The 14,814-nt window shown below is 41.2% G+C and overlaps 2 long non-coding RNA genes across 2 annotated transcripts; one reads left to right on the forward strand and one right to left on the reverse strand.

Annotated features, from left to right (window-relative positions):
* The first annotated feature begins 4,235 nt into the window (after positions 1–4,235).
* On the forward strand, positions 4,236–6,241 carry LOC142400592 (uncharacterized). The gene is made up of 3 exons (XR_012772943.1): positions 4,236–4,881; positions 5,766–5,828; positions 5,968–6,241. It is a non-coding gene; the product is annotated as an uncharacterized LOC142400592 (long non-coding RNA).
* A 1,225-nt stretch (positions 6,242–7,466) lies between these two features.
* On the reverse strand, positions 7,467–9,466 carry LOC142400597 (uncharacterized). The gene is made up of 3 exons (XR_012772944.1): positions 9,135–9,466; positions 8,187–8,249; positions 7,467–8,045 (listed from the first exon to the last, which is right to left on the reverse strand). It is a non-coding gene; the product is annotated as an uncharacterized LOC142400597 (long non-coding RNA).
* Positions 9,467–14,814: the final 5,348 nt, after the last annotated feature.

Consider the following 14,814-nt stretch of genomic DNA (forward strand, 5'->3'; position numbering starts at 1 on the left):
TCTGTTGCTTCAGCATATGAGACTTTATTTTTCACTTTGTATCTCTGCACCTCCTTAGCCTTTTTCTGCACTTCACAGCCCTGATATGCAGCACTATGTTCCCCACCACAGTTACAACATTTCACCTTCGCCCCTGCATCACAACTACCATATTCATGTTCCCCTGCACATGTTGGACACCTGGGCTTAGTTGCTTTGCACTTATCTGCCACATGCCCAAACCTTTGGCATTTAAAGCACCGCAGAGGTTTAGGGATGAATTCTCTTACTTGAAAGCTCATGCAACCTATCATTACTTTCTGTTGGATTGTTTTTTCAAACTGAAGAAGAACAGACAAACTATCCACTATCTTGCCCTGATACCTAGTAGGAAGACGCTTAACTACAGACACCTTTCCCCCTTTAATTTCTTTCTTTAGATCTTCAATGCTGATTTCTACCGGAACTCCACTGATAACTCCAAGTATTTTCCAATTTGCCCCAGGGACATGGCATTTAATTTGAACTTCATTCAAGGTCTTCATTTTCAGTAACTTTTCCTGTTGTTTTGCATTTATCATTTCTACCAACATCCGTCCTTTGCTCAGAAATCTTGCTTGCTTTATCGCTCCAATTTCTTTGTGAATCGCTTTAGTCAGGGCCACTGGATGTAGCTTAGCTGCGGATTGCTCACCAAACTCCACAATCACTTTCCACTCTTCCTTCTCAATCCTTTTCTTTGTTCTCTTCATTTCATTCTGTGAATCAGATTCACTGAGACTGTCACTTGACATATCTATCTTCTTTCTTGATGTCTTTTTCCTTACTTCATTCCATCCTCCTTCTCTTTCAGATGCACTTTCCATTTCCTCCTCTCCAGGACTCAAAGACGCCATTCCTCTTACTCCTCCGCTCCTCCCTGCTTTTCCTTGTGACAGCGTGGCTCTTGTCAATGATACGATTCGACCGTGACACTCTGGCCCAACCTCGAAAACTCCTTCAGAACACCAGGCTTGTTCCACGCTCTCCGTACCAAACACGCTTCAGCTCATAAAAAGATTGAGTTATGTTGAGGTTTAAAAAAAAAAAAAAAAAAAAAAAAAAAAGTTTCGCCGCTCAGAACACAGTACTTTTTTAGTTCGCAACGTTTAAAGGAATAACTAGTGCCTGGCAAGGCGTATGTACATTTTCGGCAGACGTAATAACAGTTTGGCTCGCGAGAGGTGCCACGGTTGAGACGTCATCAGAATGGACGAATCGGATAGCTGGTATGTCAGCTGAGCTTGTAAACAAACAGCACCGCAATGGCAGCGCGATCATCCAGCAGTACCGAAGTAGACGAAATTTCGACCGAAAGATTTGTTACATGCACATATCTTCTGTTAAGCATGAGGAAATTTCACTTGCACAAGGTGGAATGGAAGGAATCAGAAGGAACAAATAAAGAAGCACTTGCTGAGTTCTTATAGATGCGTGGCCTCATGCTGATCTTACAGCAGTGGGAAGAAACCTCAGCTTGTACATAGCACATCAACACCAATGTCACTGTGTGACTGTACTGGAAGGTGTGCAGTCTGTTCATGCTGTGGAAGACCTGCAGTGTGACCACGAAGAATGTGACACTGGTGTTTTTGCATGCACAACATGCTGCACAGGAACATAAGACTGTCATTATTAAGAGCCCTGACACTGATGTAGCAGTCATTGCTGTGAGTGCAGAAAGATTTGCCATGCAGCTTGTACTTTTTCACAGGGACGGGCAACAGAACACGCATAATGGACATTACCAAGGTGTCATCAGCTCTCGGAGCCAGTGTGTGTTCAGCCTTGATTGGGATCCATACATTCACTGGGTGTGACTCCACAAGGTAAAAAGAAGACATTTGCTGTGGCATGCGAGAAAGATGTCTACCTGAAGGCTTTCAGAAATCTGGGGACTGAATTTAACTTGGACCAATCTACATTTGCATTACTTTGCAAATATGTATGCCATTTATACCATCAGCCAACCGCAGAAAACATCAATGAGGCTAGGTACAAAGCTTTCTGTATGGCATCATCAGCCCAACAATCCCCCCAACAAGTGATGCCCTCCACCAGCACTGCAAAAGGGCAAATTATCAGGCTAAAATAATAAGGTCATGTGTAAAGGCGCTCCATCTCCCACTGGACATGGTTGGCATCTGGAAGATGGAAATCTTGAAGTGACATGGATGACAAGAAATCCAGCCCCTGTTTTACATGTCATACACTGTGGTTGCAGGGGGAGTGTCTGTGAGACAAAGAGATGCTCCTGTTTCTCTGCAGGACTCTGTTGTACAGACTTGTGCAGGTGTTCCAGCTGTTCAAACACCACAAAGGAAATAGAGGATAAAGAAGATGACAGCTGCCCTGACACTGACAGGGGGGAATAGTGTGTGTGCGCACGTGTTTTTTTTTTTTTTACCTCTATTCTATTCCATTTGTATCATTCCTTTTATTATGGTTATGTATATATGTATATAAGTTTATGCCGGTTGATGTAAATGCCGGTTGATGTGTATGCCCTACTTGTTTTGATTTTGTTATGTGTTGTATAGTTATTAGTGAATACATCAGTAAATGAATACCTGAATGGTCCTTATCATTGATAATTAGAATTATTTCCATTCATTAATAAAAAATGACAACATGAAAAGGTAACCTTATCATCCACTTGCACAATAGTTGTTTGTACTACAAATAAAGCACTGTTTGGAATCAATTTAGCCCACGTTACAAACACGTGGATGGTTATCAATAATTATTGGAATTCCATTAATTGATCAAAATGACAACATGAAAGGTCACTTGCATAATTGTGCTTCGTGCTGTAAATAAAGCACTATTTCGAATTTATTTGGCTCAATTCAGAAATACATGAATGAGCATTATCGTTGATAATTATTATTTTATGTTCACTTTAAAATGATATTTTGCGAGATTCCTTTCTGTAGGTTAGTTTTGACAGCACCTGGCAGGTTGTCATTTTTCCAGTTTGTTGTCGTAAATCGGCAACGTGATTGGTCCAGCGCGGTCACGTGGTGTCTTGTGACGTCAAAATCGTCATTCAGCCCTGCGGAAAATATTTCTTCAGAAAACGTCTCGGTTTAAAAAAAGTACAGGATTCTGTGACGCGAAACTTTTTTTTTATGTGCAAAATAACTTTGTCATTTTTATCAGCGAACGGGCATGTAGTTCGGAGAGCACGGAGCGAGCCTAAACGAAAACGGGGTTCACCTTACGGCCTATTTGTCTGTAGTGATGTTTCCAACAGGTAGTGATGTTACCTCCAACCCTGAAGCTCCGAAGCACGCTTCAAACTCGACAGGGTAGTTATAGTGAAGCAGTGGGCCGGAGCTTGCTTCATGTGACGTCACTGATGACGTTTGAACCACTTCACTGCTTCATTCAAACCGAGTCAGCTGACTGCTTCGAGTTGATGTGCGGAGCTTTGAACATTTGCCGCGATTCAGTGTATTCAAGATGGCTGAAGCCCCGGTTCATGTCCCCGTTCTACACGTATTATACGTTACGAACAGCTCTCGTTTTTTGACATTCGGAGTTTTGGATTATTCTCTCATGGAGCAACCATCGAGGAAGCGTTCTAAAGTGTGGGAATATTTCCACCCAAACAGTTCCTTCAGCCAGGGCTGGACTGGCATCTGAAAAGGGTCCGGGCACTTTTTGATCACTCCATTTAATCCTTGTAAGGTGTTCATGTTTTTGTTACATAGAAGATATTCTGGCCCAGTGGACCTGGGACTAAAGGAGGGGAAAAAAGCTGCTGTGCACCCTCATGTTCCCTTCATCCTGCTTGTGAAGTTCTGAGTATCTTTGTTTTTGAGGATAAGAGATAGAGGGAGGAGGATAACTAACTTTATTTTCCAGATGATGAGCCCTGGCCAGTGAATCTCATTGTGAAAAAAGTATTCATACCATTTTCCTTCAGCAAAACCTGAAAATGGGTCCCACAGACCCAAGCCAGGGATAAGCAAAGCAATATTTCACCAGCACACACAACACTGTATAGAAAAGGAGCACCAGCACCACACACTTGTATGGAAGCAAATCGTAATCAAAATTCAAATTCAAATGCATTATCAGAAATGCTTTTTCATTTTAAGAATGTGGCTGCATTATTTGACTCATAAATATAATTACTAATCAAACATCCTATTTGCATTTCAATTTTCTTCTTCAAGACTGCTCATTCTTTCACTTAATTCAAATGAAAAGGACAAAGACATTTGAAATTTAATTTTCAAAATATGCCTCAGCAAATAGATACCAAAATTCAATTTGAAATGTAAAAGTTGAAAATTCAAATGCATTATCAGAAATGCTTTTGCATTTTAAGAATGTGGCTGCATTATTTGACTCATAAATAAAATTACTAATCAATCATCCTATTGCATTTCAATTTTCTTCTTCAAGACTGCACATTCTATGCCATAATCAAAAAGAAAACTAAGCGGACATTGCTTTTTCGTTTTAGTGGTCTGCATGCAAAATACTGCCCACAATTCGATAATGAAAAAGCAATCTGAGCGGCGCAGGAGAGTGACGTCACGCCTGCTGACCGTGCTACCCATCATGTAGGCTACGGTAGGGGGCGGTGTGCATATTTGCTGTACAGTTTAGCTGCCCAGGTGGAGTCAAACAATATATCCGATTCTGATGCCGGTGACCGGGTTGAACGGGTCACAGAGAGCTTGGCTGCATACTCTGCCGTCACAGATTCAGAGGTTAGTGCAGCAAGGGCTAGCGCGTCGCGGCTACGACCGGCCATGACTTTCGGGCCGCGGCCATAGCTGAGGGAGCAGCCATTAATGAGGCTGAGACAGACTTTGCGAACAGGAGTCGGGGGATTACCTTTCACAGGTAGGATTCAACATTATTATTGGTTGCATTTTGTCAATAGAATATTATTGTACTGTATTTGTGTCTGCCGGCGAAATCGTAGCCAGCAAACGTTAAACTAGGATATGTTTATAGCCGGTGTTATGCCGAGAAGTGCACCCCCTGCTGGTCGTACTTTAAGGAGAGTCTGTGATGGAATGATATGATAAAACTACATCATAATTTGTTTACCTAATTGAATTAACGGATGCAAATCTCAACAAGTCCAAATTTGTATATAAATTAAAATAACCAAATTTCATAGTTTCAGGTTCATTTTTATATCATTTCATCTGGGCTATAATGAGTTGAGATTGTTAATAGAAAATGTATCCAACCGTCTTTCGTGTTGACTACAAAAGTATTAGTCACGGCCCTTACTTTTGAATATATGTCCAATAATATAAAAATAGTTAGGAATAGGAATCCTCTAAACTCTACAATTGTCGGATTATCATAATTGTACACGTATTATTAATTTACATGAAGAGATGTGAAAAAAAGATGCATGAATGAAACACCATTGTCAGCTCAATATTATTTTTTTTGGATAAATGTAATAATCCACACCTGAAACGGTTTACGCGCGCTCCGTGGATGGGAATGCACTTCTCGGCATAACACCTCCGTTCACACGGCTATTAGGCCAACAGAAACTTCATAAATCATATATTCCATAACACAGGCTTAGATTACAACTAACACAAGAATGCTACTTTTGAAATAATGCAAATATTACTGTTATAACATTGACCATCACATTTTACTCAGGTTTATTAATGACGTTTATTATGCCTGTATTATTCACATATAATTCTTTCATCCTAACAAAAGTATTTACCTCATGTCTCATACCCACCCCTCAGATTGTCCGACCGAGAGTTGGTGTTATTCCCTCCATCTTGGGCTTACAGGTTCACCTAATAAGAGTAGGTGTATCATCATAAGGCTATTAGCATTCATAAATTGAAATATTATCAATAACAGGGCGGTGTGAAATACTTATCCCTCTGTGTGTGTGTGTGTGTGTATTTTTATATATTTTAATATTATGCTTCTTCCTTTTAGCCAGAAAAGGGCAGGACTACATGTTCTTCCAGAAAAGCTGAAGAGAGCCTGTCTGTGACCACTCAGGATGACCCAGAAGCTTCAACCTCAAACTCACTAACTCAGCCTAATGATTTGAGTATTTCTTTTTTAAACATCATACCAAAATTACTGTTCTAAATATGTTAAATAGCTACTTCTCAATATTTATACTGGTGGATGTTGTGGACAATGCTTTGTACTACATCGCAGGGTTTGTAGTCCTCCAGATTCTGCAAAAGCTGTCCTGTGGTGTGTGCCAAGCTTGGTCAGAGATGCTGTACCTTCATCATTTCATGATAGCTACCACTTTCTAGCCCTGAAAAACAACGGTGTACTAGTGATTCCATCATGTGGCACAGTGAAGGTGCTGAGAGCTGCAGAGTGGGTGATTCGCCAAGCTTCAGCAAAGTTGTAAAGACGACGACAGTCACGTACATCATCCGGGAGGAGAACAGAGGATGTTTTTCAACTTGGGGAACACATTGAGGAGACAAAGTTTGGCATCAACAACCATTATTCCAACTTGTTGTCATTGTTTGTGTCTGTGTTTCTGAAAATAAGGCCCCACCACATTGGCAAACTGACCTCTCTTGACCTGCATAAAAGGGAGCATGAGACAAAAACAAGCTCTGCAAAACACTCCTCTTTCAGGGTGTTAGACCCGATTCTTTATATTGGAAGCCCAAGAACCAGTTGGAGCAGTCTTAAGTTAAACAAAGTATTTATTAGAGGTCACAGGTCAAGTATCAGCGCTGGACTTGGAGAGACAGAGTTCTCGCATGAAATCCGTCCGACCAAGTCCCGAGATCCGGAAACATTTCATATTTATGTTCACCCTTATCTCAGAGGTTGTACCTACATTTGACGACGCATCATTGAATATTTACTCATGCTGTGAGCAGGCCATCCACCGTCTTCATCATGTTCTTTGGATGTGATAAGCGATGTGTGTGTGTGCGTGTTGTTTCAGGTGTACATCTACTGCACCAGACCTATCTGTCCTAAGAGCCGCTTTATCTGACCCAGTTATTTTATCCCGCTACGTCATCTTAAAGTGTTGGACATACATTTGCGTTGTATGAGCAGAGTGTACCGTACAAACTAGGAACATAGATTATCTAGAGAACTACAGAATATGAATACATAAAGTCTAAGAATAAAGCCTATTTATAACAAGGGCTTTTAGCTCATTTTGTTTTGCTTTAGGTTGATACCATTCAAAATATTAAAACTTGTGTATATACAACTACCTTCTTGTACAGTGTTTTTTATATTCTTTATATTTTATTATAGTATTTCTATATTTCTAGACTAACTCAGAGAGATCCCTGAACAAGTAGTGCATGTGTCTTGACTGCGGTTCATGCACAATTGGCAATTTAAAAAACCTTGAACCTTGATGCTATGGTCATTACAAAGTTATGCTGTGAAGCCAAAAAAGCAAAAATCAAAGATATTTTCTTACATTATTTTGGCCTTGTGAAATACTTTATTACAGATTTGATAAAGATGTTACATAAAAATCATAACAGCTGTATAGTGTCTTTATTCCTCTTCAATGATACAAAGTACGTACTTGTAGTACGTGATTGGAAAATTCGTTTGGTCAACAGCTTGAATGATCTTCAAGCAGTGTGTATACATACGTACTCATTCATTCGTAGGGCACCATAGGCAATCGTCAAATAAATACACATACAAAACAAACATCCTCTACCTTACACTAGAAATATATATATACACATACATATGTATATAACAAAGCTGGATTCTCATTCCATCCGTTCCAAAGTACAAAATTACGACAAGGCTCGAGCTGCCAAAACAGCGGCAGCTGACAACGGGCATCGGTGTCTTATAAATATAGCCTACTGACCAGTCTATCACACACTGTCATTCTGCTGTTAATGTACGGTACCTGTAGGTGGTGTTCTGGCCCTAGTGTGAGTCCCCCCCCCCCACCAGAAAATGTGCGAGCCCTTGCTGTCATCCTGAGTGGTCACAGACAGGCTCTCTTCAGCTTTTCTGGAAGAACATGTAGTCCTGCCCTTTTCTGGCTAAAATGAAGAAGCATAATATTAAAATATATAAAAATACACACACACACACACACACACAGGGATAAGTATTTCACCCTGCCCTGTTATTGATAATATTTCAATTTATGAATGCTAATAGCCTTATGATGATACACCTACTCTTATTAGGTGAACCTGTAAGCCCAAGATGGAGGGAATAACACCAACTCTCGGTCGGACAATCTGTGGGGTGAGTATGAGACATGAGGTAAATACTTTTGTTAGGATGAAAGAATTACATGTGAATAATACAGGCATAATAAACATCATTAATAAACCTGAGTAAAATGTGATGGTCAATGTTATAACAGTAATATTTGCATTATTTCAAAAGTAGCATTCTTGTGTTAGTTGTAATCTAAGCCTGTGTTATGGAATATATGATTTATGAAGTCTCCGTTGGCCTAATAGCCGTGTGAACAGAGGTGTTCTGCCGAGAAGTGCATTCCCATCCACGGAGCCCGCGTAAACCGTTTCAGGTGTGGATTATTACATTTATCCAAAAAAAATAATATTGAGCTGACAATGGTGTTTCATTCATGCATCTTTTTTTCACATCTCTTCATGTAAATTAATAATACGTGTACAATTATGATAATCCGACAATTGTAGAGTTTAGAGGATTCCTATTCCTAACTATTTTTATATTATTGGACATATATTCAAAAGTAAGGGCCGTGACTAATACTTTTGTAGTCAACACGAAAGACGGTTGGATACATTTTCTATTAACAATCTCAACTCATTATAGCCCAGATGAAATGATATAAAAATGAACCTGAAACTATGAAATTTGGTTATTTTAATTTTATATACAAATTTGGACTGATTGAGATTTGCATCCGTTAATTCAATTAGGTAAACAAATTATGATGTAGTTATATCATATCATTCCATCACAGACTCTCCTTAAAGTACGACCAGCAGGGGGGGCACTTCTCGGCATAACACCGGCTATAAACATATCCTAGTTTAACGTTTGCTGGCTACGATTTCGCCGGCAGACACAAATACAGTACAATAATATTCTATTGACAAAATGCAACCAATAATAATGTTGAATACTACCTGTGAAAGGTAATCCCCCGACTCCTGTTCGCAAAGTCTGTCTCAGCCTCATTAATGGCTGCTCCCTCAGCGATGGCCGCGGCCCGAAAGTCATGGCCGGTCGTAGCCGCGACGCGCTAGCCCTTGCTGCACTAACCTCTGAATCTGTGACGGCAGAGTATGCAGCCAAGCTCTCTGTGACCCGTTCAACCCGGTCACGGGCATCAGAATCGGATATATTGTTTGACTCCACCTGGGCAGCTAAACTGTACAGCAAATATGCACACCGCCCCCTACCGTAGCCTACATGATGGGTAGCACGGTCAGCAGGCGTGACGTCACTCTCCTGCGCCGCTCAGATTGCTTTTTCATTATCGAATTGTGGGCAGTATTTTGCATGCAGACCACTAAAACGAAAAAGCAATGTCCGCTTAGTTTTCTTTTTGATTATGGGATAGAATGTGCAGTCTTGAAGAAGAAAATTGAAATGCAATAGGATGATTGATTAGTAATTTTATTTATGAGTCAAATAATGCAGCCACATTCTTAAAATGCAAAAGCATTTCTGATAATGCATTTGAATTTTCAACTTTTACATTTCAAATTGAATTTTGGTATCTATTTGCTGAGGCATATTTTGAAAATTAAATTTCAAATGTCTTTGTCCTTTTCATTTGAATTAAATGAAAGAATGAGCAGTCTTGAAGAAGAAAATTGAAATGCAAATAGGATGTTTGATTAGTAATTATATTTATGAGTCAAATAATGCAGCCACATTCTTAAAATGAAAAAGCATTTCTGATAATGCATTTGAATTTGAATTTTGATTACGATTTGCTTCCATACACTTGAGACTGATCAAAAGAGCCTAAGATAGTGCTTATGTCTGTGTATTTTTTCTCGGACACGTCATTTTTAACACTACAGCAAAACCAAAAAATTATACCAAATGGGTATTTTTGTGACTGATTTGATGAAGTCAGGATGACAACTTGGTCTCGGTTTTAAACTTTCAGGCAATGGGAAACGAAACGCTGAAGCACCCAATAGCTACACTGCATTGGCTAGCGGGTGTGTTGAGATGAATTCTAACCTCAATCTCTCCCTGCTGGGTCACGTCTCCTATCTCCGTCTCCTCCTCCTCTGGTTCCCCAGCTGGAACCATCTCCTCCGCCTCCTCCTGTTCATTCTCCACCACCTGTGCGCTCGTTGATGATGTACCGGCGGCCCCACTGCTGCCCCAACCTGAGGTCGAGCAGCCAGGTTCCGCATCTCCCACGGCCCACTAACCGAACCTGAGCTCGAGCTTGTGCTTTTAAAAAACATATCGGTGATTTTAGCGCATTACTGCGTCGTCTCTTGGTTTTTGTTTTCTCTTTTCTTTACGTTTGTCATGGTCACTCTTTTGTTTCTCCATTTCGTGTCCTCTTTCCACCAGAGCTTTAGCCGAATATACCCAAGTGAAGTCAGCTAAACTTGGGGTTATAACGATGATGATGACTTGGGTCAAGTGGGCCTGTAGGGAGGGGCGGGCCTTTGACAACGTTAGGCATTCTCATTGGACTAGCGCTCTGTGCGTCAGGAGAAACATCCAATGGGCCCCGACGTGTCATTTTTTTTTTTTACCGTCGCAGTCAATAAAAAATATAATATATGTATATTTTATTTACGGCCCTCGGAGGGCCCAGAGGGCCCAAATCGCGGAAGGGCCGTTCGGGATATGCCCGAACGGCCAGATAGCCAGTCCAGCCCTGCTTACATCACACAATAGTATATTGTACAATAGTATCACCTTATTAGGAGAAACCAAGGTGAAGTGATCCCAAGCCACAGAACGTTTCTTGCCACAAGCCATGGAAAAGAGCAATTAATTCAATTCAATTCAATTCTGACAGGGCAACAGAACTGGTTGGGAAACGTCGTTTGGGATTAATTTTACTTTTCTAGAGAACAGCGCGCCCAAGTGTTCAAACGATGAGAGACCTCTGAACCGTGGTTCCACCAAACAATGCGTTCTGCGCTTCAGACGTCATCAATCACGTGATCAGCGCCATCTGGTACCCCGGAACATTGTGCCGAAGCACTCTGCTTCACGAAGATAAAACAAACGCCGAAGCGTCCGTGTCAAACGGGGAAAAAAGAAAAAAGATGGTTGTTGTGACATAAAACACTCATACACAGAATAACATGTTTATTATGTTGATATTTCTACAGTCAACACCACAAATATCTGTACAATGTTTTGTATGCCATGCTTTTTGTACATTTACATAGAACAATAAAGTTTATTGAGAAAAAAACCCTTCCGAAACCAGTCACATGGTACGGCCGGTTCGAAAGGCCTCTGACGTCACCACATTGTCATCGACACGCGCCGCTTCACAAAATACATCCGAAGTTACCGCACACACACTGCGAAGCCTCGGCTCATCTCGGTACATCTCGGAACATCTCGGCTCATCTCGGAACATCTCGGAACATCTGGTAACAGCAACAGAAAGCTGCATGCAGGTGAGTCCAGAAAAAGAATGAATTTAGCGGTCAGACGTTAGCAGAAATGTCTTCAAAGTGCTCTGTGTCATTGGTTTGATTACGGCTCCTGGACACGGGCAGTCAGAACATGCAGCAGAGAGTAAAAAGGTCAGATAACCTGGCTGCTAGTCACAGTTAGCACGTCCTGTTGATGCTAATGCTAATGTTCTGCAAACCATTAAAGCTTTAAACCAGGGGTAGGCAACCCAAAATGTTCAAAGAGCCATATTAGCCCCAAAAAACAAAAACCATACCTGTCTGGAGCCGCAAAAATCTAAAAGCCTTATAAGGCAACATAGACTGTCAATACATAAGCTGTATGCCTACTATTAAAATGACTAAATAGGCTACAAAAACAAAATGAACTTTCATGATTAAATGTTTATTTTCCCTGCAGCGCATCCTGGAGAGAATTACACACCACGTAACTACTGATGTACCATAGGCCTATTTCTGCTTCAAGTTTAGCCTAGCTTCCATTACAATATTAATGTGTTATGTTGTGTTGATTAAATTATAGTGTAGCAACTATAGAGGTGTAGATAGTATAAGTCTCAGTCCAGACTTTATTGTGCAACCAGCACTTTTATTTTGACAGGCAATTTGCAGGAAACAACAGTGAATTACGTTCACATCACACGTACTCAAACAAGTGGGTCTAACCCTCCGTCTCACCACTTATAGTCATGGTGCAAATTTAGTCAAAATGGAACACAAACAAAAACCATGTACCACACCGTCACTGCGTACAGAACACAACATAAACACACAAACTCCACCACAGCCCCAAACACAGCACACAAACGGGGAACAGAGAGCACCCACAATGCAATGCGGCAACACCCCCGCAGCAATAGATATACAAGAAGAAATACATATTTTTGGTGCCATCTTTTTTTATTTTGAGGTCTCCAGAACAAACAAGTACATAGCCTCAGGCTATTTTCGGACCTTGTGGAAATGAAATGTTCTCTTCAAACGTCAATAACAATAGAACTCACTGTTCAATAACAATCAACAGAGCGCAAAAAACACGCAGCCTGTCGTTAAAACGCAGTTTGCAACTATAAAAATAAAACGGCAGCCTTTTGAAAAGGTAAGTGCCAAGTTAAGTAGCCTAAGTCAGTGCAAATGAGTAAAATAAATAAAACAATCTTTTAATTCTCCCCCTTACTCAGCGTCATACATTAAATAAATTGGTTACAATCGCAAAGGAGTAGCGCAGCCTGCAATTAAAAGGCAGCTTGCTTAAAAATTCAACAGTCAGTCGAAATTAACAAAATTAAAATGAGACGGATAAACTTTGATTTCTGTGCATTATCCTCTTTTCTTTAGTTCGCAAATGCCACGCAGTCAGTGCAACTGTCAAACAGCATCCTTCTCTTCCCCCCTCAGCACAAATAGGCTACGTCATCGGACCTGAGTGACAAAACACAATAATTGTGTCATTCCAAATATATATAGGCCTACTGACAAAATCAGAAACCCATTCATAAAAACAGCCCCTTTGTTAGGCCTAAATATGTGCCCTGACGGGATTGTGTTCTCACCTGTTCAATGCGACTTCTGTTTTCGGACATCACTGGACAGCTTCTCAACATCGGGCATGTAAGATGTAACTTTAATCTTGACGCAGGACTGCAAGCTGTCATCTGTGAGGCGGGTGCGGTATTTGGATTTGATATAGTTCATGTTTGAGAAGATCTGCTCGCACATATATGTTGATCCAAACATGGATAATGCTGCAAATGCGTATTTCTTCATGTTACTATAAGTGTCGGGAAGAGCCTTCCATGTTTCAAACACAAGTTTCTCTGGTGTTGGGAGGCTTTCCATTTCGCTCCATTTGTGGCTTTGGGCAGCATGGGCTTTCTGGCGGCTGACGTCTTCAAGCTCTGCTGTCAGACTTTTGAATTTGGCAACCCACAAATCTTTGTCAGCTATATCGTCCATTTCCATTTCGAGGTCAGCTTGATTTACTCCTGGGAATGTTTTCAGCAAGGAAGGGTCAATTTCCAGGGGTGTGACAGGGAAAGACAGGGTCACGTTTTCCTTTCGGAACTCACTAAATCTTCTCCCAAATGCAGCTTGCATGTCAACGATTGCACCTTGCAAATAATCACTGTTGAGTGTGTGATCGTGATGGGCGTCTTTGAACTCTCTCAGGGATGAGAAGTGGGAGAGCGTGCCTCGCTCTACATCCCTGGCGAATACTGTCAGCTTGCGCTCGAATGACAAAACGGCTTCCAGCATTTGAAGCGCAGTGTTTCCCCGCTCCTGGAGACTTTTATTGAGCGTGTTTAGGTGACGTGTCATGTCAACCATGTAGTGCAGTTTTTCAAGCCACTTGGTGCCATTACTCGATCCAACCTGGGTAGTTCATGTCTTTGCTTTTCAGGAATGTTTTCACGTGTTCTAAACACGCAACAAAGCGACGCAAAACTTCGCCCGTGGATAGCCAGCGGACTTTGTTGTGCAGCAGGAGATCCGCATATTCGCTGTCAACTTCATCTAGCAATTCACGGAACTGGCGGTGGTTTAATGCTTTTGCGATTATTTTGTTCACAATCTGGATGACAAGGTTCATCACCTCCATACACTCCGGTGGGAATGTTTGCGCGCACATCGCCTCTTGGTGCAATATGCAATGGAATGCAAGCAGATTCCGATCCAATGCTTTCTGTAGTAAAGTCACAACCCCCTTTTGCGACCCTCTCATTCTCGGTGCACCGTCTGTAGCGACTGAAATCAGGTGGCCAGTGTGTATTCCTTTGTCATTTAAACACTGCAGCACAGCCTCACAGATGTCCTCCCCCCGTGTTTGGCCTTTTAGTGGTATCAATTCGATCATTTCTTCTTGCGGCCCATCAGAGTTCACGTACCTGCATAGCAGAGCTGTCTGTTCGATATCGGTCACATCACACGACTCATCACAGGCAATTGAGAAAGCTGGAGTTGAATTGATGTCCTTGATTTGCTGATCTGTGATATTGTTTGCCATTTTAATTACCCTTTCCTTCACTGTTTTTGCGGAGAGAGGCATGTCTTTAATTTTCTGAATGATCTCGGTTTTGTTTTTGAAGTCCGAAAATAGGCACTCTGATATTTTAATGAATGAGTCCTTCATGTACTCGCCATCGGTGAATGGTTTTCCTCGCTTTATTATCTC

Source organism: Odontesthes bonariensis, chromosome 2, assembly GCF_027942865.1.
Source record: "Odontesthes bonariensis isolate fOdoBon6 chromosome 2, fOdoBon6.hap1, whole genome shotgun sequence".
In the NCBI taxonomy this organism is placed as follows: Eukaryota; Metazoa; Chordata; class Actinopteri; order Atheriniformes; family Atherinopsidae; genus Odontesthes; species Odontesthes bonariensis.